Raw genomic sequence first — 24,728 nt, 5'->3', positions numbered from 1 at the left:
TGTCTTAGCTTCATGTTCTACAGAGCTGGTTAGGAATGCTTGAGGTCCCAAGTCTGAATCTGGTGGAGCCCCCATGATACATTCAGCAGTATCTTACAGCTGGGCCCAGTAGCCTGTGTTTGGTTCATTCAGCAAGTTTCTTTGGTTCCTAGTAGGGTAGCAGCCTCATTCCCCACCTGCCCCTCCCTCTCTCCGAACCCCCACCACCACATGTTTCTCTTTTGGGAAATTCAGCAGAACAGTTAGACACTAGTGTCTCTGACCTGGCCCACCTCAAAGCCTGACCCTGGCTCAGGGCCCTGGATCTGGACAGGACGTGGTTCACGCCGGTTTAGAAAACTCTACGGCAAAGTCAGAAACCATCTGCACCTCTCCTTCCGCCCTAGACGTTATTTATGCGTGTGGCTTTGTGTTCGTGGCTAAATGCGGCTATGTGAAGGCTGTTAATTAACCCTACGAGGAATGTGCTTCCCAGCAGGGCAGGGACAGGAACTGGGAACATGCTTCTGATCAGGGAGCTAAATGCTGAAGACTTATCCTGCTTCACATTAGGGGCTTAATGAAGTCAGAGGAAGGCACTTGGGAGACACGGTTGAATAAGGCCTGTTCTGTGCACCGAGATTGTCAAAAGGGCAGGAAATGCTAAATCAACTTCTGGACCGGAGAGAAGGCAGGAGGTGCCTGGGGTCAGGGTCCAAGGGCAGCTGCAAGGGTCAGTGTGTTGGCTGAGATTGGGTACGGGAGGTCTTTGTAGGTAGCTCCCCAGTGACTCTGGCCATCCATGAAATGGGGCCATGCCTGCCTCAGAGGGCACTTGTAGCGGGAGAGAGGCAGGGAGACCCCCAAGCTTTCCAGAACAGGCTTTCACCTGTGACAAGGGGTCTTTCTCGAGCATTCACAGCTGGCCGTACAGCTGTGGCTTAACCAATGTTGTAAATGGTTTGCCCGCTGCCCTGTGTAGAGCACCCATCTTCTAAAAGCTGGAGAAGACAACTTGTGTGTTCCTCTAGGCTTTGGTTTCCTAGCCCAAGAACCATCCCTTACCCCACCTTTCCCTAATATACTAAGGCTGGTTCTGTCTGGAGGGGTGGTGGGGAGGACTGCAAGCAGGAAGTCCCACATGGCCCTGCTGGGTATGTTGTGGGGTCTCAATGGGTCACCGAGCGAGGCCTGCTAATATTTATAACTGAGACTCTTTACATTCTGTGGACAGACGTGCCTAAAAAGCACCATTGAGAGTCAGGCCTCAGACGTCCGCATGTGGCTAAGCTTCCTGTCACAGCCGAATGAGCCCAGAAAACAAAAAAATGTATTCACAGCTCTGAGCCTTCTATGCTTCCCAGGCTGATCTCATTTGAAAATATTCAAGACTGGAGGGAGGGAAGGAAAAGGAAACAGAGTCCAGCTGGATTCCCCAGGGACCACGTGAGTGCTGGGATGCCGTGGAACCTCTCTGAGCCATGGTTAGCAACTTAGAAGGCCATTGTGAGGAGTTGGTAGTATGGTGTTCAGAAAGAATAATTCAGAAAGAGACACAGTATAAGCTGTCTCCTAAATTCTATCTCCCCTTCCTCATCTTTCTTTCCTCTTGTTCTTTCCCATAACCCATCCCTTCACCCCTTTCACCGTATCCCTTTGAAATGTACCTAAGATCAGTTCAGACCAAGGTTCTCTGGTGATTCGACACAGAAAGGTCAAATACTAAGGACCTCTAAGCTGAACTGAATCCAATGTCTCTGATTTACCAGACACAAGCTCAAGTTTGAGAACCTGTGCTTTGGAGCCTGCAAGAGCTCCCCAAGCTGGAGGAAAATGACCTCTAACTCATCAGAGGAGCGACCAGAGGAAGTGACAAGATTTCTCGTTTGGAAAGGGCTTCTACAGAACCCTTTGCTGGGAAAGTCATCTCTTTTGGTCATCTCCTTCTCAGAGAGTCCCCTGGCATTCCTAGCCAGTCAACAGAAACCCAAGAAGTCTGCTGTCCACTCCAGAGTTCAAGAGTGCATGCCTTCAGCAGATACCAGGTTGGATTCCTTTATAAGAGGTTTGCCTCCTCAATGTTGAGGTCAGGGGAGAGTTGAGAGAATTTCCTGAATGTCCTTCTAGATGTTCCCTCCTACCCAGGGCAGCAAGGCCACCAGTGTCCCCAGCAACTTCAGTGATTCACCCAGGAGTCATAGCGCAACAGAACTTTCCAGGGAGATAAAAACATGTCATCGCGGCCATTATCCAACATGGTAGCCATGAGCCAGTGTAGCCAGCCTTTGAGCTTCAGATATGACTGGAGCGATCCAACACTGGAAGTTCATGTCTTCCACTTAAACGCATTTCCATAACAAGGTGTGGGTGGTACCTGCTCTGTTGACAGTGTTGGCACCCCTTCCCAAACCCTGGCACTTCCTCTATACCCTGGTACCTGCTCCAGTCCTACAGAATCCTGTCCCATTACTCGGAGGAGAAACTGAGACATTAGAGAAAGCACTTTGGAGAACATAGCAAACTGAACCAAGACCGGAGTCTACCCTCTCATCTGCCTTCCAACCCAGGCTTCCAGCCAGCAGCTCCTCTGGACCCTGGCCTCTGGCCGCTGCGTGGGAAGTTGAGTTTGATGAAACTCAAACCCCCTTGGCTGGTGCCCAGCTGTGGTTTCGAACTTGAGCTCCAGAGCTGGGTGGGAGCAGCTGGGGTGGGGGGACAGCTGTCAGAGAGTGGGAATTCACAAGCCAGGTCAGCAAGCCCTGTGAGCAGTTGTACCCAAGGGGGTTTCCAGGTCAAGCAGGCCTCCAGCTCCCGATGGTGCCCCCTGGTGGTTGAGGACCCTGTGTGACCCTGGTCCTCTTGACACCATGGGTGTGTGTGGGGGGGGGGGTGAAGGACGTCAGCTCTGCTAAGGACACACAAGACAGCTTGATCTTCCCACCGTCGCCACTGGCTCCGAAATTTATGGGACCCAGTGCAAGAAGAAAAAATGCAGGGCCTCTGGTGTGAAAATTAGGAAGGAGTTCAAATGGTAACATCTGGATGTAAATCCAAGCATGAGGCCTTCAGCCATGGGGCCCTATGCAGCTTGCGCTGGTAACCACTGCATGAAGCTGGCCTGCCACCAACATCTCTGACCTTCGAAGGGCTCAGAAGACCTTCTGGATCAGGCTTAGGGAAAAACCAGCCTGCTATCCAATCCCAGGCTCTCTGTGCTTCTGGAGGCAATGATGGTTTCCATCCTTCTCCAAAACGAATGTCCTCATGTCGTGTGTGTGTGTGTGTGTGTGTGTGTGTGTGTGTGTGTGTGTGAGACCAGGGGAAACATTGCATGAGCCTTGATCCTTGTCCCAGCCCAGGAGAGATTGAGACTAGGGAGTAATAATAGTGAACCATTTATCCAGCATTTCCACCAAGCACCAGGAAGGGCCTTCCCTGGTTATTTCCCCCCAGCTCTCACACATACAGAGCCCATGCTTTCGTCTGCACCTTTCACAGATGGGCAGAATCAGTCCTGGAACCAGAGGCTTCCCTGGGGAGAGAGGATGGCTGATCCTCAGTGAAGCAGTTGTTCTACAGAGATGCACATTCTTCAGACTCCATCAAGCTGTGCACTTAGAATCTGTGTGCTTTTTATGCAAACCATTCCCCCAACAAAGCTGAATTTAATGAAGAACTATGTTTAAAAAAAAAAAAACCAGGACACAGGGCTGAAGAGACAACTCAACAGCTAAGAGCAGTGACTGCTCTTCCAGAGGACCTGGGTTCATTTCCCAGCACCCACATGGCAGCTCACAACTTGTCGGAAAGACAAGCTCTTACACCTATGACTCCCTTCTCAGAGAAAAGCTGGCTTGCAAGGTCACAGTTGAACGTTATATGTTCGGGGGACATATTGATATTGAGACCCACAGTGCCCTGAAAGCTACAAACGGCTCTCAGGTCCTGCCTGCTTTGTGGAAGTGGGGTTGAGACAGGCAGTCCCTCTTGTTAGCATATCCTTTTGGCTCTTTCTCCAAGTAGGCATGAGGCATCAGTGGTCTCAGAGTGGCACACAAGGTGTGGACCTCCTTTCATATGCGTCACTTCTGAGTTCTTCATCAGGAAGTTGGTTTGGATATCAGAAATGTGGAGGGTGGGAGATTGGGGTCCCCCTAAAGAGGGATTGCGTTTGTTATAGACAGAATCAGTACCAAGGGGCTGGAGATGTAGATCAGTTGATAGATGCTTGCCTGATATGCTTAAGTCCCTGGGTTCTATTCCCAGTGCTACATAAACTGTACCCCAGGAAGTCTAGCATTTGGTGTGTGGACACAGGAAGATTAGAATTTCAAGGTCATTCTGAGATTCACAAAACTCCCATCTGGTGGGGGAAATCAAAAACAAAAACAGTATCAAGTTAAAACTGTCTTAAAAATTGCAGGTCTCCTCCAACAAACGGAAGGAGATTGAATGTTGCTTCCGGGGCTGACTTGGCCCTGTCCACACAGATCTCCAATCTGCTGGATAGATTCGGTTTATTTTTACATGTGGGTCTCTCCTCCACCAAGGAATGTAAGTTGCTTATCGCTATAGACTCCTAACTCTTGCCCAGGGACCAACACAAACATCCTGGTGCTTAATAACTGTTGGCAGACAAAGACTTAAAATGGGACCAGACTCTTCCAGCACCACGACCCAGCCACAACTCCATCAAATACAAAGAGTGGGTGTGAATAGGACAGAGGCTTTGGTCCCACCATCTCCCTCACATAGGCCAACTCCAGCAGCCACACCCTATTTGGTTTTCTATCCCTAACGAGCTACCTCGGTTCCCAAATCTTTGTGATCCCTCCGTCTGTAGAGCAACAACACATTTTGCCAGTGAGAAAATCGATGCTCAGCAAAGTTAAGAACGATTGTCCCGAGGACACACAGTGAGGAACTCACAGAGCCAAGCTCAGAACACAGGCTTCCTGGCCCCGGCCCTGCACAGACGGTGTGAGCAACGCTCCTTCAGTTCCTCACCCCGCCCTACGCTGTGCTGGAGCTGGGCTGGGTGGGGCTGGCCAAGGGGAGGCTTGAGGCTTGGTTTGGGCCAGGCACTCATGGAAATTGGACCGTTTTCCTGGGGCGGAAATGAGAAACAGATGTGGCTCAGGAGCTGGGGTGCAGACTCATGCCGCGTCAGGGGGCTCAGGTTACATGAAGGGACATGTGACTGCGGTTATAGAAACTGCCTGAAACCCCAAAGTTGGGGTCTAACCTGGGCCTGGGAAGCTAAGCTCCCTTCTCCAACACTCGACTTTCAGATATCTCTGAGCCTGTTGGAACCAGTGGAACAGGAAGTGCGGCGGGAATGCAGCGGGGCAGGACAAGACCCCAGCTGTTGTGGCTGATCACCCTACTCTGTGTGCAGTTTCTCAATTCAGAGCTATACCCCTGTACCCCACATGTTTCCTCAGGAGGATGCCTAGAAAAGCTGCCCCACAGAGGATACCAACAGCCTAGGACAGGCTGGAGCGCCATAGAGCATCCCCAAACGTGTTTGCAACACTTCTTAGGTCACCAATCTGTCCCCGGACCTTTGGAGTGAAGGAGTGGCCCAACTCACAGCACCGTCCATGGTTCTTGGAAAGCATCACGTGCTGGCGAGGCTGGAGGAAGCCTCATCTGAATGATGATTCTAGACACCCCCCCTCTGCCACACCACACACACACACACACACACACACACACACACACACACACACGCTTGTGGTGACTAGAAGCAAGAAAAACCAGATTCTACAGCAAGTGAGGGTCCCAGGGAGGCAAAGAGTCCAGAATGATTGAGCAATACATGAGACTGTGCAGATCTGAGCTGATCTGCGGAGGTCCCCAAACCTCACATTTGCCGTTCACTGACATACTCTTCATTCATTTAATAGATGGTTTTTGCACACCCACTATGGACACTAGGGTAAGCCCTGAAGATCCAGAAGTGACAGGGAATGAATTCCTTCTCCAGGACCTTGTTGGCTGCTGAAGGGGCCCAGATGGTTTTACTGGTTCAGTTGTTATGGAGTGGAAGGTGCACTTTATGTCAGTATCCTTCTGGGTTAGGGGAATCTGTCAAAAACTGCCATAGCGAAGTGGATGTCCGTAGGGGAGACAGACTGTAAAAAACAAAACAAGATGGGCGTGATGACTCACCTGCAATCTGAGCACTCACAAGGCAGATAGGATTAATGAATATTCAAATGCAGTCTGCTCATAGCAAATTTCAGGCCAGCCAAGGCTACATAGTGAGATTCTATTTAAAAACAAAACACTAGGCTGGGCATGGCAATGTATACCTGTAATCCCAGCATTTAGAAGACTGAGACAGGAGGATTACAGTAAATTCGAGGTTTGCCTGGATCACATGGTAAGTTTCAGGCTAACCTGGATAAGAACATGATATCCTGTCTTAAAAAGAAAGAAACAAAAACCCCCAATTACTTAAACAGTATGTTTGGAAAGTGGTGAGTGCCGTGGAAAGGTACTAAACAGGGTATGGGGAGGTAGTTAATTACTTTCTAATTGCTGGGGTAGAAACAACATAAAGAGAGAGAGAGCTTTACTTTGGCTCACAGTTCAGAGGAAACTGTCCCTCATGATGTAGAGAGCACGGCAGTGAATGAGTCCACCCGACACGGTAGGAGTTTGCAGGGGCTTCTTCCACTATGACAGCTAAGAAGTACAGTGCTATAGCCAGAACCAGAGACAACTGTTAACTTCAAGGTCCCCAAGTGACACACTCTTCCAGGTAGACCCCACTAACAAAGGGCTCCACAATGTCCCCAAACAACACTAACAACTGGAGACCAAGAGTTCAAACATACGAGGCATTTTACATTCACAATGCATCAGAGAGTCAAGGAGGTAGGCCCAGGCCAGGAAGGGATAGAGATTGCAGAAGGCCTTGAGGATGGTGGAGGAGTTGAGACGAGGTACCCAGGGGGTGTGCAAGGGTCCAGAGGCAGGAGCAACAAGGAGACCACTGTGGTGTAGGAGTGGCCCTTTACTTGCTGTTTGGATGGACCCCAGAGAGGTTTTTAGTTTTTAGATTTTTTTGAATTTGTGCATGGATGTATGCTTGACACACTTTGTGGTACCCATGGAACCCATGGAGAACAGAAGAGGGCACTGGACTTCCTGGAGCTGGAGTTACAGGCGGTTGTGAACTGTATAATGTGGGTGCTGGGAAATGAACTGGGTCCTCTGGAAGAGCAGTAAGTGCTTTTTATTGCTGAGCCATCTCTCCAGCCTCACCAGAGAATTGTGAGGAGAGAGATTTGTATATCTATACTGCCTGAATATATAGGTATGTATGCAAGTATGTATGTATGCATGTGTATATATGTGTGCATATATATACACATACATACATATACATGTACATACACACACACACGCACGCACACATACACACACACACACACACACACACACACACACACACACACACGAGGTCTTCTGTACCCCAGCCTGGTCTTGAACTTACTACGTAGCCAAGAATGACTTTGAACTTTTGATTCTCAGACTCCTAATTCCTGTGTACAGAAGTTACAGGCTTGTTCTACCACACCCAGTTTATTTGGTACTGGACTCAAAACCCAGGGCTTCATACTTTCCAGACAAGCACTCTACCCACTGAGCTACAGCTTCATCCCTTCCCTGCATTTTCAAATGTCCACGTGGGCTGTTAAGCCCACTGTAGACTGGAACTAGCCAGGGCAGTGAGGAGTCAGGGAATAACTATGACAGTTGTGGCAAGAAGATGGCTCTACAGCCAGGAGGTAGCTGGGGGGAATAGTGGAAGTTCTAGGGAAGAAATCACACAAGGTTTCATGTAACAGGGAGAAGGGAGTGATTAACTCTGACTCAGGACTCCTTCCCACTGGAAGTGACTCAGGCAGGGTCATGAAAGACAAGAGGCTAACAGTACTCCTGAAAGTCACAGCCTTCTTCACTGTCTATGACAAGGCTGACGGGAGAGGCAAGCAGCTGGTAGCATGAGGTGGCTTGGCCAGAGAGGCGGGAGCTGCTGAAGACCCAAGAAGGGCACCAGCAGTTCAGGAAGGAACTGGAACCCCTGAGGCTACCTGTCCAGTTAACACCAGATCCTGGCCACCGAGACGGGGTGGAGAGAGAAGCCGGTGGGAAGGAGTCACAGTGTACCTGGTCCCAGGCAGTGCTGGGGGAGGGAGGTGTAGGGACCCTCCACTGGAGGAGCAGTCCAGCACATGGGCATGGGGCTGACAGGAAGGGGACCAGGTGGCTATGGGGACAAATATAAGTCAGTTGGCCTAGATGGAATTGGAGACGTCAAGGAGAGTGGCGGGGCAGCTGATGGAGCCAGGCAGAAGACATTCGAAGTCGCTGTGTGCGTGCGTGCATGTGCACACACCACACACACACACACACACACACACACACACACACACTTACATACCTCCCTCCATGTAAAAAAATAATTAATAAGTCATTTTAAAAGATGAGAATACTATAGGGAAAACTGAAGACACTGATGCTCCATATCTACACTGTAAAAGGTGATTAGCCTAACTGTGGTAGCTCGCTTAGTTATGAGGTGCTCAGCTCCAGGCATCTCCAGCTCTGTGTCCTGAGGAAGTTCTGTTTAGAAGTATAGTTCCCTCCTCTCCACCCTAGTCCCAAGGCCAAGGAGAGACGGGGTCCAAAATGAATCTTAAAGGCAGATCCTGGTGTGTGTGTGTGTGTGTGTGTGTGTGTGTGTGTGTGTGTGAGTGTGAGTGTGTGTGTGTGTTTCCTCGGATGATACCAGAAATGACAGACAAGTGTGCTCCACAATGACCCAAAGCCCCACTTCAGGTTGAGGGCTATGGTATCTCCAAAGGTCTGGCAGCAGCTTACCAATGGATCGTCGTAGCAAATGGGAGCTGTGTGCTCTCGTGTGTCATGGGATGTCATTTATAAACAAAGAGATGCCTCTTCATGACCCCGAGAGTCTTGTTCTCCTTCCAGGCCTTCCAGGTGAAGAGTCAGGGTCAGATGCACTGCAGTGGAGGACTGGTATCAAAGCCCAGTTCTCATCCAGGAGGTAGGGAAGCAGGATGTGATGTCAGGTCCCAGAGAGGACCCAAAGAGAGAAAGTGAAATTCAAAGTCAGTTCCACCCCTCACTGCAGAAGGAGACTTGGATGTAAGGGATGGGAAAGTCCCAGCTGGGTTTGTGGGTAAACAGGCAGAACTGGCGTCCCAGGTGGTCTAGCCGAATTCGCCCAGCAGAGCAGTGACTAAAGGCAGTGCCACGCAGGGGACTGTCTTGTACACTCGGGGAGGGGGATAAAGGCATGGCATGCGGGGGAGCATCATGTACACTGGGGAGGAGGGTAAAGGCATGGCATGCAGGGGAGCATCATGTACACTTGGGGAGGAGAGTATTTAGAAATGGCAGCCATCGGGGTCTAGGAAGTGGTGTCACAGAATAGCATCTGTCCTAGTGTGGTGGGGAGGATGAGTCTGGATGGGACTAGTTCCGCAGAGGCAGGATCTGTGCCCCAGCGTGTGCAGAGATCACAAACTTCAGCATTACTTCTCCCTCCGGCACAGGAGTGCCAGGGACTGAGATGGAGCAGCTCTGTCCAATGATGTGCGTGGGGAAGTAGAGACAATTCCATGGCCACCGTGGAATCCTCTACACTTCCATGTGGGGTCCATAAATGGTTTCCATAGTACAGTCTCTGGGCTGTGAGTGGGAGGGATGAGAAAATTCCTGGGGAACTCAGCATTTTATTCTAAGGACACTGAGTTCAATTTGTAAACATTGAGCTCTCTTCAATGGGTAAGTCAAAGATCTCTGTCTCTAAATGCTTTCATTCATTCATTCACTCACTCATTCATTCATTGCCTGTGAGCAGCAGGCATGAGCTCATCAGACCAGGATGAAGATAGCAAGGCTGGGAGACAGCTCACTCAGCAGTGTTTGTTATGGTAGCATGGGACCTGAGTTCCATCCCAGAACTCATATATATGTATGTATATATAAGATAGATAGATAGATAGATAGATAGATAGATAGATAGATAGATATAGATAGATAGATAGATGATAGATAGATAGACAGATCTAGCCAGGCATCTCAGCACACACTTGTACTCCCAGAGCTGAGGAGGCAACCTATCTTAATCAGGGGCTCCTAAGCCAAGCGAGAGACTCTGCCTCAAAAAAAAAAACAAGGTGAAGAGCAATTGAGTATGAAATTGGAAGTTATCACACATATGTACACTCATGGATATGCACACACAGGCACACACCACTAATGATAAATAATTTTTTAAAGATAAGACTAATACAAGAAAAAAAATAAAGGCACTAGTGTTCCATGTCTTCTTTGGAGAGCATGATTTTCAACCTTGCCACCCACGTGCCTGTGCAGGTTCATCTGGCAGCTTAGCACTTTTGATTCCAAGAATCTAACCGTTCTTTGAGACTCATCAAGGGCTTTGCTTTGTGGCTAGGAGTTTACGGTGGTAAAAACATCCAAGTCTACGTTAATTACCTATTGTGGCATAATGAAGTGCCCTAAAAGTTGCACAGCTGAAAATCATAATGAGCAGGCATTCTCTCAAACTCCTGGTAGTTGAGGAATTTGTAAACAGCTTTGCCTGGTGGTCCTGCTTAGGGTCCCCTGAGGCTATAATCAAGATGTCAGTAGGGGCTGTGGGTATCTGAGACCTGAATGAGGCCTCTCTGGTCATCAGCATACAGTGGGACCTCTCTGTAGGGCTGCTTAAGTGCATCATGGTACCGTGAATGGTTTCCCTCTTACAGCGTCACGTGAAAGAACAGGTAGATTCTTTGGGGGCCTTCCATGGCATCCCTGCCTCAGAAGCCACACTCCCCATGTTTTCCTCGCTCTCAGAAAGGTCTTGGTGGTGAGATGTCCCTCTGACGACACCAGGTTGAAATGTAGTAGGAGCTTTCTGAGGGCCGACAGTTGCACACTCAGACGGCCAGGTGAAACAACCTCTGTGCCTTGACCAGTCGTGAGCAGCTCCCTGCTACAGAAGGAAATGCTAGTAAGATGGGGAACTTTGGGGGGCTGTTCAAGAGATGGGGTTAGCTTCTGTCTGTAACTAATAGAGTTAGTTATATAGCGTCAAATGAGGACATTCTGAGCTTGGGAGGCCTGTTAGGAAGCTCCTGGAATGGTGGCCAGGTAGGCCCCCTAAAGGATCTACAAGCAATCTGGTAGGATGAGGGTCAGGGTTTGGAGAAGGAAAGAGAGTATAAGAAACACGGGGCCGGGGACTTGGTCTTTCCTTTTGTTTGGTCAGCGTGCTCCATTTCTGGGTCCTCATCCTGGCCTTTGGCTCACTCATGTGTTCGTTCCTTTGTTCCTGCCAGATTTTTAGGTTGTTGGCGTGGGTGCCAGTTCTCCTCCTCAGGAAGCTCAGTTCATTGGTGGAAACTCCCAGTATGGAAGCGCTGTCTGGCTATGAGGCCTAAGGAGGGTGGAGGGGGATGCCCTGAGCTATCCATGCACATGGGAGCTCATCTGTTGGGATGATAAAGCTTGACCAGGTACAGAGTTCTACACCGTGAACCAAAGTGTTGCAGATAAAGCTGGGCAAGTCGGAAGAGATGTGTAAGCCAGGCAAGACAGTTTGGTCTAGAAAAAAGCAATAAGACAGAGCGTCCTTGTGCGATTATGGGGCAGCGGGGAAGACGGTCTGTAAAAGTGAGCCCTGGAGGGGAACATGGGAGAAAAACAAGAGGCTTTTAAGAGGAGGCACAGATACCAGCAGTGCCCGCTCAACTCCACAGTGGAGTCCACCCTGCTCGACTAAGATCTACCAACTCAGGTGCCAGGCTAAGCCTTGCCTGCTTAGAGAAAGCGCTCGGACCTTGCAGCCTTGGCTCCAATCCCTGTTGTTCAGTCTGAGCTTTCTCCTGTGAGTCTGAAAGCCAGCCCTGAGGCAGAACCTGCAGGCAGAAGACCACATGAAGCTGAGGACACTGGGCTGTGGGCAGAGCCAGGCAAGGTTCAGTTGAAGACGAGAGGCCTGAACCCGGGTCTCTCAGGGTAGCCTGAGTGGGAGGGGGCATGGAAGGCAAGGAGAAGGGGAGGAACCTGATGGTTTGGCATTATGGTCTATCTGAGAGGCAGCTGAAGTCCCTATACTCAGCCCCACACTGAGGCTCTGGTCCCTGGGGAACCTCCACCTAAAGTTTTCCAGTCCTACAAGAAGCAAGCGGTGCTGCTTCCTCCCCCACAGCAGGTGGCGCCCTCCTGCTGGGATTACATTCAGGAGCTGCCCAGAAAACCTAGGCATGGAAGAGAAGAGCAGACTCTCTGGGAAGCTGGCCCCTGGGCCCTTCACCCAGCTTCACTTTATCTCTTCACTGCAGCCCACCTGCTAGCCTCACCCTCAGCCTTTCCCACCTCTCCCTTGGGTGTCTTCCCCCTTGCTCTTGGGTCCATAGGGCAAATCTGGCAGTAGGAAGCTAAGGGAATTCTAGGTCCAGGGCAGTGGGAATGCAGTTGGCAGTGGCACGCCCCACAGGGTCTTCCTAGCAACCCTCAGCTCCCAACAGCTCTCCCCCGCGTGCCCTCAGAAATTACTCCCTGTGCTTAGCTGGAGGGGTCTAGGAGGGGAGCAGGGATGTTTGCCTGTGACAGCATAAACTTCAACATCTCTTTGCACAGTCCTCTGTCGAGGTTGTCTGCTGTCTCCTGCTCACCAGTGTTTAGTCCTAGAGGACAACCTGAGTCCTGCGGCCTCTCCATCTCGCCTGGCACCCATCCTTTCCCTACTGTTTATGTCCTGGGAACTGAAGTCCCCATCCCTGCCAGGCAGAGCTGATCTAGGTCCTGCACCTGTAGGCTGACGGGTGGGCAGCAGGGAATGGAAGCAGAGGGTGCCCAGAGCAGGGGGACCCCGGGAAGAGATGAGCACAAAGAGGTAAGATGTGTCAGAGGGCCTACGGGAAGGAGGGGGAGCAGGATGACAAGCTAGGAAGCCCACGGTGGGTTCCTGAAGGAGGAAGAAGGGGAAGGAAGAGGGGAAGGATTTCCAGGGCAGTGCGGACATTGCAAGGAGAGGCAGAAGGCACAGGGGAGGTTTGGGGTTTGGAGAGAGACAGGGGACACTATGGACCTGCACGGAGAAAACACAGCAGCTTTTGTGAGGAAGGAGACGATATTGGAAGGTGGGGCCGAGGCTGCTCTTAGAGGCAGACGACTGTCCCTCATCAGCCCTGTGGCAGGCAGGTATAGAGACACCCTGACTTGGTGAGTCGCCCGACAGACCCTCATCCTGCCAGCCTCCACCCCGCCCAACTTCCAAACATAAAGCTGGAGCTTAACAGCTTAACCCATCCCCCACCCACATTGCCCAGCCAGAGGTCAACACCCTCCACCCTGGCTAGGTAGTGGGGTTGACAGAACAATCAGTAACCCTTCACTAAGATGGTGGCTCAGCCAGACAGGGGGGCCTTTGTCTGGTCCCAGCCCTGCTGGGAGGCCTAGCTTGGCCCTAGGTTTGCTCAGTATTAATCATTGACCAGCACCGAGGGATACAGCCCCTCTAGAAGCACTCAAGACTGGGGCCTTGGCCTCCCACAGCATCAGGTGAGGCTCACCTGGAGCTGGGATGGGAGGGAAAGCCCAGGAGAGGAACGGGCACTGACTGAGAATAATCAGGGATATCACACTACCACCCATGCTTGCCAAATCCAACTTTTGTGAAAGTCCCCACCTGTAGGGACTGAATATTCTGCCCTTGGGCACCTCTTCCTCCAGAGGAATGGACAATTCAGAGGAAACACCTTTTCCCAGAACAGTAAGGGGCACAGATGAACAGAGGCCCTGGATGTGACATGAGGATCTCTTAGTAGTGACTTCATTGAATGAAGCATCCGCACAGATGTAGACCCCGTTCTCTAGCCCCTGATGGAGGACACAAGCTGATGGGAGACTGAGGGACTGGCTCACTCTGTGCCAGAGGGAGGATGAGATCCAGAGATATTGTAGCCTTCTCTGGTCTCTGCCTAGATGTATATGCACTGTTCACCCCAGTGTCACATCCAAGAAGCTTGGCCAGGAGCAAGGAAGAAGACATAAAGAGATGCACACAGCAAGAGCAGAGGTAGAGAGGGATACCTTTTGCAGGAGCACCCATGCCTGGACATGGCCTCCTTTGGTTATCCTAACAGCTTAGTCACCAAGGGCTATTCTGTGGCACTTTGACAAACAAGAAAAGTGAGGCTCAAGTCCGTCAGTGGTCCAAGTCCCCAAACAGGAAAGACAATGTCCAAACCCAGGAACTGTGGGCTCTGGCACCACTGCGGTCAGAATAGAGCGGGTTCAGAAAGGTAGGGCCGCCAAGAGTTGAACCCTAGTTCACAAACTGCATTTGAAGGGGAGCAGGCAGGAGTCTGACTTCTTCAGGCATCTGAATCCTGGTTCCTATAGTCTCCGCAAGAAAGGAGGCCAGGTTAGCCAGGCCCTGAGCATCAATAATGCAGGGTAAACCTCCCCCACCAGCCCCCATGTCCCCTTTGACCTTACCCTGAGAAGTCAATATTGATGTTTTATGACCCAGGGTAAGCACATACTTTCTTCCCCCATGAAGGGCTATCTGGTCCGAAGGGTTAATCAGTGACCACTTTGCAATGGGTGGGGACCCATGAGAAGAAAGCAACTATTTAACCTGTGCCCTTCAAACCAGCTTCCCCCAGTACAGTGGGGCTGATCTGTTCTCGCTTGAGGGTGCGGACAAGCCCTTTGGGAATCTGAGACTGAGTCCACAGGGTGTGTTTGGAGGACTACTGTGCCCAAGAAAAGCATCCCCAGTACAGAGATTGCCCAGGGAACGGGCAGGCAAGACAGGTGTGTCCTTCATGTGGCTGTCACGGGATGAGTCTGGCTAGAAGAGGGAGGGCACAGAAGAAACAAGAGTCAAAGTATGGAGGAGTTCTAGATGGCCTGGGATGATGTGGGCTGCCCCTCTGGAGGGTCAGGATATTGGAATTTAATATGTGATCTGGTCCTACCTATTACCCAGTGTAGCCTTGGATAGGTGGCTTCATGTCCCTAGGAGCCAGGTGCCTTACCTCTCTTCCAGGATAGTTTCAAAGACTAAATGAAATATTACACTTAAAGAGGGGAGAAAGCATCAAATAAATCTTTTAAAAAAGAGATCTGGGGATGTCTAGGGATGAGCTCGGCGGTTACAAGGGTTTGACACTCTTCCAGGGGATCTGAGTTCAGCTCTCAGCACCCACACTGGGAGTCACACAAGCACCTGCGACTCCAGCTTCAGGGGATATGACAGCTGTTCTGGCCTCCACAGACACCTGCACTCACATGTAAGTACCCATACACATAATCACAATGATTTTTAATGGAGAGGGTATAAAATGACTGTTTAAAATGCAAACTGAGTATAGCCTCCCATGAAAGAGACTGTTCTCTGGACGGACAGTCCTGCTGCTTAGGAGAAGACAGTAATGGGCCATTAGGGTTTAGGAAACGAAGGACACCCGAGGCCCCTACCTACAGGTGAGTTAATAAAAGCTGAGCTGCTCTGCTAGAGGACCCCCTTGAGCCGTGGCCTGGAACTTGCTGTCTTATTCCTGATGTCATGAAAACCCTCCACTGTGCCTGAACCCGCGTCACCATCTGCTCAACAAGAGCCTTGCTTTCCTGAGCGCTGAAAAGGACAGAACAGGAGCCTGGCATCAGCTTAGAGAAGGGCAGAGAGGGGAGAAAGGCACAGGGCTGAGGCAGGGGGATGGTCACGGGAGATGCAGAGACCTCAGACAGGCACCCTGAGCCAGGAAAACGCAATGCCCAGGAGCTGGTGGGTAAAGGCAATTTCAGTCAAAGCTGACTACCTGAGTTCAGTCCCTAGGTCCCATAGACTTAAGGAGAAAAACCAACCCCTGAAAGCTGTCCTCTGACCTCTCAGGTAAGCTGGGCCATACCCCTCCCCACCACTCCACACACCGAAGCACACAGGACATAAGTAAGAGAAATGTAACTTAAAAACCAGCAACAATGAAACATAGCATCTTCCTCAAAACCCCTCTGGGGTTCTGGGCATGGAAAATGAACCAAACACCTAGCGTCTTTAACTTGTGAAGGTTCAAGACAGTATAGCTACCTAAAGAAAACCGCCTTTCAAAGGCTATAAATGTTCATTGGGCATGGGTTATAGTTTGGGAAGATGAGAGGTGATCACATGTGCTCATAGCTGCCTATGGATGATAAAGAGGGCATGCTAAGGCCCTTGCTCCTTAAAGAGTTATCCAGAGAGGAGACAGCCGTGGGGGATAACCAATGTCTACCTCCTTGAATCATTTATCCCCCCCCCCATTTCCGTATTGTGCTGGAGCCAGCAAGTTTTCTGCTTGGCCCAGGGTGACCAAGAGTAAAGATTACTTTTCATGGTCTTCTCTGCGATGAGGCTCAGTCATGTGACGGGGCTGAAACGGAAGGAAGCTTGTCCTGGTCTGTTTGAGAGACTGTGGCAAAACCCTGGAGTGCAGGTGTGATGTTGATGGTTCATCTTGGGTCTCAACTCGACTGGGTTTGGAAGCAACTGAATGATAAGCCATGGGGCACAGCTGTGGGGTGACAGGACCCACGTCAAATCTGAGTGACCCCTCGTAGTGGTAGCCAGATAAAAGAAGGTCCAATGGGAAAAAGCTGCACTTTGGGCCAGCAGGCCTTTGTGCTGCGTTCCCATGTCCTAAGTTCGCCTCTCTGACTTGCACCTTGCTGAGTTCATCTGCCCTGTTGCCAACAGTCTTCACTGACATCGGAATTCAGCTCCTTCAGCCTTCCAAAGTGTGCTGAGGACCGGTGCGTCTCCAGAGAGCATCCCTCAAGCCCGTTATGGAATATTACATTAATTATGTAAAGATGTGTTGCATTTGTTTCACTTTGCCTGCCTAAGGCACCTGATTGGTCTAATAAAAAGCCAAATGGCCAATAGCTAGGCAGAGGAGGAATAGGCAGGGCTGGAGAGAATGAAGGAGAAAGAGAAGGAAACGTCAGGGACAAACTAGCCAGGCAGCTGCTCGTCAGTCAGTCCTGGAGGAAGCCGGAAAGTAGGACTCAGAGAATGAAAGAAAGGTCAAAAACCTCAAGGCAAAACGTAGATGAAGAGAAACAGGTTAAAGTAAGTTCTGAGAGCTAGCGAGACAAGTCTAAACTAAGGCCAAGCATTCATAACTAATAATAAGTCTCCGTGTCATGATTTGAGGGCTGGCGGTCCAAGAAAGCCTGCTACACAGGCGTCCAGTGACAAACTGCTCGAGGCATTCAGCCTCATGGGCTGAGCAGTGCCCAGGTTTCCTGACTTTCCCATGTGAAGACAGCCATTATTGATCCACCCAGACTGTGCCAATCAACCTAATTTAGCCCCTTTAATAGATATTCATTCTATCAGTCCACAGACTGGACAATTTATAACTGACAGAAAGTATTCTACAGAGTTCTAGACATATACAAGTTCATGTGCCTGCTGAAGGCTGTTCTCTGCTGCCAACACAGAGGCTCACTGCTATGTTTCCATAGGGCAGAAGTGGGCAAAGGAAAAGGGGGGTAGGGTACTTGAACCTCTCTTATAAGGTCATTAGCCCTATTCTCATAGTTCATTGTATGTTGCTAAAACCAAAATACCTGAGGCTATGTGTTTATAAAGAAAAAAAGTTTGCTTAACTCCCAGTTTGAAGGACTCGAGAGCACAGTATCTGGTGAGACCGCATGGCGGGCAGCATCACATGACACAGGTGCATGCGGAAGGGGCAGGTGATGTGTGGTTAGATGGGAAGCAGGAGAGGAGAGGTCACGCATGCTCTTTTGTAACAAGGTAGGAACTAAGCCACCCTCAGTGAATCCAATGCCTTCGTGAGAGTGGAGCCCCCAGGACCTGATCACGTCCTACAAGGCATTGCTCTTAAAATCCTGCCACCTCACCACTGCCTCACATGATCCCAGCACACGAGCCCTCTCACTGACACTCTTCCCGTGTGTCCTTGCACTTCCTACAGGTCACACCTCTTAATACTAGAACACAAGTAGTACATTTCCAACACACAGATTCGAGGGGCCCATCCAGAACGAAGCAGATGTGAATATGGATGACGTATGTAACTTCTGGACTGGACACTCCCTGACCATTCTCCTGCCCGCTGGAACGAGAACTGGGGACCAAACCATGCCTGACCATGAAGATGAGAATAACATCACAGGCCTGTGGAGGTGCAAGCCAAGCAACCCAGGGCCTGATGGTCAACATTTCTGTTCCCAGGTTCTCACACCGGAGGAACAAACCTCCATCTTGGTCAAATCGCTTCTCTGCGCGCTCTCCAGTTACAGCTGCCAAAGTCTATTGCATAACGAATTTAGAAGGCAGTCAGCACTCTGGAGCCACGAGCTCCACATGGGCGGGTCGACCCAACATGGATTGAAAATAGTCAAGGAAAAAAAAGTATCTGTACTGAGCACTCTCAGAGTTTTCTCAGTGTTGTTGCCTCAAACAATCGATAAAGCACATATCTACCTAGCATTTACATTGTGTTAGCCATTATAGTAATCAGGAGAGAGTTTAAAAACGTTTCGGAGGGTGTGGCGGGAGTATGCAAGCACTATGCCACTTTTTGGAAGGGACTAGAGCATCTTCCAATGTTGATATCTACAAGGGACAGGGAACCAATCCCCTGTGGCTACTGAGGACCACTGTGCCTGTAACGGTCTCTCTCACGTGCGTGACATTTGGTGTCCTAGTCAGACAGAACAGGCCCAGATGTTGCAGGCTGGAAGGTAATGACCTCTGTTTGACAGAAAGACTTAGTGGAACTGTCATTGGTGACAGGGAATGGGCAGGAAACTCACTTGCTCTTTGGGCCTGTAACTCTAGAAGAATTTGGGAATTGGTGAGTAATCCTCATTACTTCTTGCTGATTGCAACAAATTCCTTTTTTTATTAAAAAAAAAATGAGCTCAGGTTTGAACTGACTAGTTCTCAAGCCAAGAAGGAAGTAAATGTAGCTCTGCCAAGAAAGCTCACCTGCTGATGGCCAGATAGCTAAACTGTGTTAATCCCAACGGCACACCGAGTCTGGTACATTGGAGCCTTGGAGACCGTGGAAGCCGCACACTTCCAGATCCTGGACGGAAGGCAGTGTTCTAGGCTGACTCCACACAGCCAGACTGGGTAGGAACCATGGCCCTGGGCCTTTCTCAGGCTTTCCCGGTTAGGAATTCTCCACCACACAATGGAATAGTAGCCAAGATCAGATTAAGGGTGTTCCCTTTTCACCCAGGCCTATTGTCTCAGATGGCCTGGAGATAGTGGCCATTAAACCCAGAGAGGGACCTGGGAGAGGCCTGGGCAGAGCACAGAGGGAAAAGTACAGCCAGAGTTGTCAGGCCCACAAACTCCGTGGAGACAAGATCTCTGGCTGGAGTTATCTGAACATGGAACTGGCTAGAAATAATATCCAGAAACCTCGGTAGGCTTGCTTTTCAGAGTCTGCTGTAGATTTAGTGACAAAGGGTGATGACCCAGGAAGATCCTCCTGGAGGGTAGAGCCACAGGCTGAGGAGGACAGTGGACAGGGGAGTTACTTCCAGAAGACAGAAGGACAAGGAGTCCTTGTAGCTTCCAACCAGCTTGGTTTGGCTAATTACTACCGACTGGGTTGTCCGCTGAGCTCCCGTTGCTTTGTTTCCTGAGTAAGGGTTGGTTTCAATTGTGGCCTGTGGTTCCACCGCACACTGTTCCCTCATTGTGTGCTGGAGGAGGGTGGGTGGGGACAGATCCCTTGCAATTAGTGTGCTGGTCTCCAGGCCACAGGTGGCTAGAACCAGACGTGACTGTGGGGCTGGACACAGGATCGTTTGATTCTTGAAGTGGTTTCCCTTGGCAGGTAGCATTTGTGCATGAGAAGATAGATATTGAGAACAGAAGGGGCGATTGTGACAGATTGTTAATTTGCCTAAAGCACACGTCTATCCGAGTAAAGCTGCATTTCCCAGACACCTTTTCAGCTGTAGTCAGCTACTGCTAAGTTATGGCGAATAGACTACGTAGAGAGCCTTTCCCCCACCAAGTTCTAGATCATACATTGGATTCACTCTCCCTTCTCTCTGTCGCATCTTGATGGCGAGAAGGTAGACATGTTGGAGAGCCAGGCTGGACCATGCTCAGGAGTGCAAACCCCAAAGGAGGTTGGAGCAGAGTCAGAGGAAGGGACTTGGAAGCCAACAAGGGTATGAGGCTGAGCAAGCACAGCAGCTAGGATGCTGGTGGAAGAAAGAAAGCAGCCTCACTGAAAGCGCGTGGTGCAGCAGCCGAGTCTTCCACCTGACGAATACAGACGCGCCATAAGTATTGTGCGACGGTTAATAATCTCAGTAGCGGAGGGAGCCAGGTGCTGCAGGAGCACAGGGAAGAGTGGTGGTGCCAATCGGAGCCATTTGGAGGGCCTTCCAGGAGGTGATGGGATTTGAAATGAGTCTTGAAGGGTGGGGGACTTTTGCAGGTGCATGAATGAGAAGGGGAAGAGCACACTTGACCGTGGACAGCCTGAACAAACACTCAAAGTGATAGAAGCACCTGAGAAGTGGTCCACTGTGGGAGGTGGGGCCTGCGAGGAAGATGGGGCCAAGTGTGAGGGATCATGGATGTCATTTGGTGGGAACTACTGAGGGTTGAACTGGAAAGTAGCTGCTCTCTCTGTCTCTGTCTGTCTGTCTGTCTGTCTGTCTCTGTGTGTGTGTGTGTGTGTGTGTGTGTTAAGTCTGGAAACACTGTATAAGAAGGTCTAGGGTGGAGGGAAGATGGCTGGAATTTCTGATTTTCCTATAGAAACAGCATCATGACAGAGGACTACGTTCCTGACTTTGCGTCTGTTACACAAACTCTTCAAGAGCCAAGCACAAAATCAAACTTATGTAGGTAGCCATTAGGATGCACCAATCTGAACACAAATTTTCTAAGTAGTTCCTGAACAATCAAATAAGGTTACAAAGAAACTAAAAATATGAATATATAATTACAATGTCCTTATTCTCATAGTCCTGTTGAAAATGATCACTTCAAAAGTAACACTTTTTAAGGATTGTGTATGTGTGATTACGTATACACACACACATGTGCCATGCTGTCTTAGTTAGGGTTTCTATTGCTGTGAAGAGACACCATGACCATGGCAACTCTTATAAAGGAAAACATTTAATTGTGGTGGCTTGCTTACAGTTCAGAGGTTTAGTCCATTATCATCTTGGTACAACATGGTAGCCTGCAGGCAGACATGGTGCTGGAGTAGTAACTGGGAGTCCTATATCTTGACTGGAAGGCAACAGGAAGTGGTCTGCCTCACTGGGCGTGGCTTAAACATATATGAGACCTCAAAGCCTTCCTCCACAGTGACACACTTCCTCCAACAAGACCACACCTACTCCAACAAGGCCACACCTTCTAATAGTGCCACTCCCTTTGGGGGCCGGCCATTTTCTTTCAAACCATCACACATGCAGAAGCCAGAGAGAGCATAAGATCACCTCCATCTTGGTGATCATCAATTTGGTCGTGAGTGGCAGGACAAGCATGCTGAGAATCGAACTCGGAGCCTCTAGAAGAGCAGCAAATGCTCTTAACCATTGAGCCATGCATGTCTCCAGCTTCTGGATGATGCATTCCTAAGACATAGAATCTTATCAGTTTTGAAATATTTATACACTCTTAAAACTATCACTACAGGGCTGGAGAGATTTCTCTGTGGTTAAGAGCACTGGCTACTCTTCCAGTGGATCCAGGCTTGATTCCCAGCTAACATAGAAGTTAACAACTGTAATTCTAGTTCTGGGGTGGTCCAATACCCTCTTCAGGCTTCTGTGCAGAAACTTGGTGCACAGATGTACGTATGCAACCAAAACACCCACAAAAAATACAATAATAAAAAGAAAAAAATCACTACAATCAGGAATTTGATCCATTTTTCATGTTCTGTATTTTTCTTCTTGAAGGTTCCTTCAGGAGATGACTGGTCTTCTTTAGTTCACACTTTTAAATAACTTCATATAAGTAGAGTCATATGATATATACTTTTGTCAGACTTCTCTCTCTTAACGTGGCTGTTCTGAAAAGCACCCATGTGGAAGCACTTGTTAATAGTTAATGCCTTTTGCACTCTGAGTGACGTTCCCATATATACATAAAAGACCTATTATTCCCTCCCCTGCCGTTGGATGTCTGACCTGTTTCCAGTTTTAGGGTTCTGCAGATAAGGCTGCCATGAGTGTTTGTGAACAGGCTTGTGCAAACACATACTTCTTACTTCCCTGAGTAAACACCTAGGAATAGAAGGGCCGGGTCACATAGTGTGTGTAGATTTAACTTTTAAAGAATGTGCCAAATGTTCTCCGAAGTGGCCCGAGGTTGGAACTCTCATGCACTGTGTTCCTGTGCAGTTCCTCCAGGCCTTCATCAGCACTTGGGATGGTAAGTTTTTAATTTAGCTGCTTTGTAACAGTGATATCTCAAAGCTTTTGTCCATTCTTCACTAGTTTTCTTCTTAGCAAATTTTAGTGTTTAATATATTCTGTATAGAGTTCTGTTACCATAGATATAATTTGAAAACACCTTCTTCCAGTGTGTGGTTCTTTTCATTCTTTGAACGGTGTCTGTTAAGAACAAAACATTTTAATTTTCCTAAAGCCCAGTCTATCAGTTCATTTTTTTATGCACTGTGCTTGCTCTTGGTGGCGTATTTAATTTTTGCCAACCCCACAGCAACAGAAATTTTCTTTTGGATATTTCATAGTTTTGTATTTGCTCTTAGCTCACGAGTCCATGCTGTGTCCTCCTGACATTTGGTCCATGGAACAGTTCTTTTTGTGTTTATGGGAATGTGGTTGTTCTAGTACTGTTTATTGAAAAAGACTTCTGGGGTTGGAGAGATGGCTCAGCAGTTAAGAGTAAATATTGCTTTTGCCAATGACTCAAGTTCAGTTCCCAGCACCAAATTAGAGCGTTCCCAACAGTCTATAACTCTACTTCAGGAGATTTGGCGCCCCCTTCTGGCCTCTACAGGCACTGCACTCATGTGAACAAACCCACATTCACACAGCCCACACAATTCAAAATAATAAAAATACAAGCAGTAGTGGTGCATGCTTTTAATCCCAGCACTTGGGAGGCAGAGACAGGCAGCTCTCTGAGTTTAAGACCAGTGTAGTCTACAGAGTGAGTTCCAGGACAGCCAGGGCTACACAGAGAAACTTTGTCTCAAAATAAATAAGTAAACAGATAGGTAGGTAGGTAGGTAGATGATAGATAGATAGATAGATAGATAGATAGATAGATAGATAGATAGATAGATAGACAAATAGATAGATAGAAAAAAAGAATGTGGTCAACAAGATGGCTCGGTGGCTAAGAGCACTTGCTGTTCTTGCAGAGGACCCAGGTTCAGTTCCCAGCACCCCCACATGGTGGCTCGCGACAGGCCCAGGGAATCCAGCGTCCTCTTCAGGTCTCTGCTGGCACCAGGTGTGGTACATCCATGGTGCGCAACATCATGCGGGCAAAACACTTCTACACAGAAAAGGAAATAAATAAATCTAAATTATTTAAAATAAATTTTGAAGCGTGTGTTTCCTTTCTTTAACTGCCTGTGCCTTGTTGAAAGTCAGTTGCCTTAGCAATGTGCTCGGCTGCTGGACCCTCAGCCCTGCTCCCCGGTCTTTGGGTCTGTTTTTATGCTAACACCACACACTTTGTCACAATAGTTTCATAATACATCTTGAGATTTTCTTTGTCTTCCAGCCTTATTCTTCTTCAAAAGTTTTCTGGCACCTTCTGGTTCCTTTGCACTCCCATGTAAATGTCAGAATCACTTTTCCATTACCCTTTTTAAGTTTTTAAATTTTGTAAATAGAAAAGTGACTTGAAATAGTCACAATAATCTTGCCAATAATCCCTGAAATTATTTTGGGTATAAATTCGCAGACTTTTTATATCCTAAACATATACTTTATTGAATGCACTAGTGCCTGTTTTGATAACATCTGGCTTACAGACATATAATTTACATACAGTAAAACTCACCATTTTCAAGTGCTCAGTTCAGTGAGTGTGGTCCACGCAGAGGTAACCACCATCACAATCAAGATATGGGTGCTTCTGTCACTCTGACAGGTTCCTTGACAGTTGCTCCTCTCTTCCTACTCAAGTCTCCATGGTCAACTGATTTCTGTACCCATAATTTCACATTTTCCCAGAATAACTCTAAATGGAGCCATATGTCCTCTTTTGTGTCTGGCTTCTCCTTTCTGCTGTATTCCTTTTGAGAGTCACTAAGGTTTTCTATGTGAGTAGTTCGTTCTTTATGATTGCTCCATAGCTACACCATTTGCATGTTAAATGAATTAATTCCACAGGTCTGTGGGCTAACAGCCCGATCCCCAGATGGCACCATTGGGAAGTAGTGGAGCTCTAACGAAGTGGAGCTTAGTGAGGGTTCTGTAGGCTCTGGGGGTGTTCTCCTGAGGGACTGTGGGGCCCTTGGCCCTTCTTCTTCCTCGTCTTCTTCCTTTTTGGCCATGAGGTGAGCTGTTTGTTCCACACACACTCTCCACTCTTGCCTTCCAGTTTGCCCACCAGTGACCCAGAGCAATGCATAGGTTTAATCTCAGACTTTTTCTCTTCATAAGTTAACTATGTCTGTTACGTCATTGCAATA

At 48.9% G+C, this 24,728-nt stretch overlaps 2 long non-coding RNA genes across 2 annotated transcripts; both read left to right on the top strand.

Annotated features, from left to right (window-relative positions):
• Positions 1-15,062: 15,062 nt before the first annotated feature.
• Positions 15,063-18,551, top strand: LOC146894317 (uncharacterized). Its single transcript, XR_015002052.2, has 2 exons — positions 15,063-15,338; positions 18,030-18,551. It is a non-coding gene; the product is annotated as an uncharacterized LOC146894317 (long non-coding RNA).
• A 2,671-nt stretch (positions 18,552-21,222) lies between these two features.
• Positions 21,223-23,626, top strand: LOC146894316 (uncharacterized). The gene is made up of 2 exons (XR_015002051.2): positions 21,223-22,486; positions 23,445-23,626. It is a non-coding gene; the product is annotated as an uncharacterized LOC146894316 (long non-coding RNA).
• Positions 23,627-24,728: the final 1,102 nt, after the last annotated feature.

This window comes from Myodes glareolus, chromosome 6, assembly GCF_982192425.1.
Source record: "Myodes glareolus chromosome 6, mMyoGla1.1, whole genome shotgun sequence".
NCBI lineage: Eukaryota > Metazoa > Chordata > Mammalia > Rodentia > Cricetidae > Myodes > Myodes glareolus.
Note: the sequence above shows the minus strand (reverse complement) of the source record. Positions and strands in the feature narration are given on the sequence as shown.